Consider the following 2,481-nt stretch of genomic DNA (forward strand, 5'->3'; position numbering starts at 1 on the left):
CGTATGGGGGGAAAGTCCTATGGAAACCAACAAGATGATCTGCAGGTAGCAAATCTTCCTTCCCCGTGCTTGAATTTCTAGGGATAGGGAATCAATTAGTCAGTTATGTGCAGGCATTTCCAATCTTCATTCAACCATCAGCTTCCCCATTCTGCTCCTCGCAATGGAGAAAAACTGTGTGCTATAAATGCACAATGAAGGTAATGTGTAAACGATAGACAACCATCGTTTAACTGAGATCAGAAAGATCAAGGGTATCTTTAACCAGCCTTTGAGCTTTGTCAATCAGGGTCACTCTGGAATAACATTTGAAATATTTCTCTTTCTTGGCACCTCTGAAACTATTAACCATGTTTTATTATATTGCAAATTTATGCTGATAGGTATTTGTATAATCCCATGTTCAAATAAATTTCAAAGTCATCTCAACCTTATACCTTTTATTAGATATGTTCAGTTCTATTATCCTAAGTATATCTTGCTGTGTCATGTGTAAACACTATAGCCAACATATAGATAGGTCTAGTTAGTCTACAATTAATATTTGCCATATTTATTTAGGTACAATAAATACAGTATTTATTTAGGTACAATACAGTATATAAATATAGTATTTATGAAAATAATAATGGCAATAGATTGATGATAGAAACAGAGAGAGATATAGATAGGTAGGTAGGTAGGTAGGTAGATAGAAGATAGATATAGAGGTAATTTATATTATTAAATTTCATTATGTATTGGTCATTGACCACTTTAAAGATTTTCTTCTTCTGTTGTAAGGAAATGTATATCAGGGGAAGAAGACAGACAAGCGCCATCATGTGCATCATACTAATTGCACACATGATGAGTATTACATAATTTGCATCACTCAGCATCAGTTGTGCAAATGAGATCTCTGGGAATTGCAATTGATGCCCATGCACAAATGGTAGGATTTTAGAAGCCAGCTTAGAGAAACTACTGTAGAGCTATGCAGGAAAGCAGATTGGGATCTACTGTATTCATAGATTTTTGGATGATTAGGAACAGCTCAGTCATCTTTATATGCCAATCTCAAACACATGGCTCTAGGTGGCTTAAAAAATAAATTAATAAGATAAAAAAGCATTAAAACAGTAAATAGCAAATATAAAGTACGGGTGAGTAGCTGGACTCAAAACTCATATGAAGTTATTTTATCCATGGCTTATTGAATGAAGCCAGTTGGAAGGTTTGAATGCCACACTAATTTATAAATGACAACATATTATATACTGCGACTGAGTTTGTACAAAACAAGACACAGGAATCTGTAAAATAAAATCCCTATATCGCTATTTTGAACCATAGATGGGATAGTTTCCTCGGGTCCAGTGAAATTAAGAATGATATTGAATAATAATGATGCTCTCATAAACCCTATGTTTATTCATTAGATTTTTATATGTGAACAGAAGCTCTTCCCATAGCCTGTTAGCTATCAATAAAGGGAAGAAAAAACACCCCTAAATAAAACCATCTTCTGCTTCTAATTTTTTTCCGTTTCCATCATAACAACCGATATATTTTTCCAACGTACCCCCTAGACAATGTTTCTCAACCTTGGCAATTTTATGAGGTGCGGACTTCAATGCCCAGAATTCCCCAGCCAGCTATGCTAACTGGGGGAATTCTGGGAATTGAAGTCCGCACCTCATAAAATTGTTAAGGTTGAAAAACACTACCCTAGAGTCATCTTGTACGAGAAAAGAGATTGCAGGTTTTTGTTTTAATCTCCAAATACAATTCCATGCCCATTAGAAATGCACTGGGCATACAAAAGATAAGCTTTGCATTGTAATGCTTGCCAAGCCTTACAAAGTATTGTATTATATTGCAATACTTCATATTGCAAAGCATTGGATTGCAATACTTGGCCAAGCGATCGTGTTTTTTTTTTCCTTTTGTCTTAAATTATAAGAAATTGGGAAGGCTCAGGATTTCTTCATCTGATCCAGAATTGGCCTGTTTAGGGGATAAAAGAGAGGGGAATCCTGAAAAACAACCCGCTCAGGTTTTTAAAGAAAACATACACTTCTGTCTTCCTTCTCAGTCATGTTCTTTTCATTGGCCTTAACTTTTGGATCTTTAAAATGGAAGACTTCTTCTTTTTAGTTTTCCTTTCTTCAGGGCATGGGAACATATCTCTATAATTTTCTTGACCACAAAACCACAAGTGACTTGCCAATGCTTTATAGCAGGGTATTCTTTCAAATTATTTATTATTATTGTTATTGTTATTGTTGTTGTTGTTGTTATTTTATTTTATTTATTTATTTATTTAACAGGATTTATATGCCGCCCTTCTCCCCATGGGACTCAGGGCGGCTCACAGCGTATTAAAACATCATACAAAAAATTTCCCCTACTAAAAACCAATTAAAACCCAAATATTGGTAGCTGTGGCTCTTTAAAATCGTTAAAAATTGTCCCTATTTAAAACTCACCCTAGGTCAG

The sequence above is a fragment of the Protobothrops mucrosquamatus genome, unplaced genomic scaffold (genome assembly GCF_001527695.2).
Source record: "Protobothrops mucrosquamatus isolate PMUCROS unplaced genomic scaffold, P.Mucros_1.0 scaffold_194, whole genome shotgun sequence".
Classification (NCBI taxonomy): domain Eukaryota; kingdom Metazoa; phylum Chordata; class Lepidosauria; order Squamata; family Viperidae; genus Protobothrops; species Protobothrops mucrosquamatus.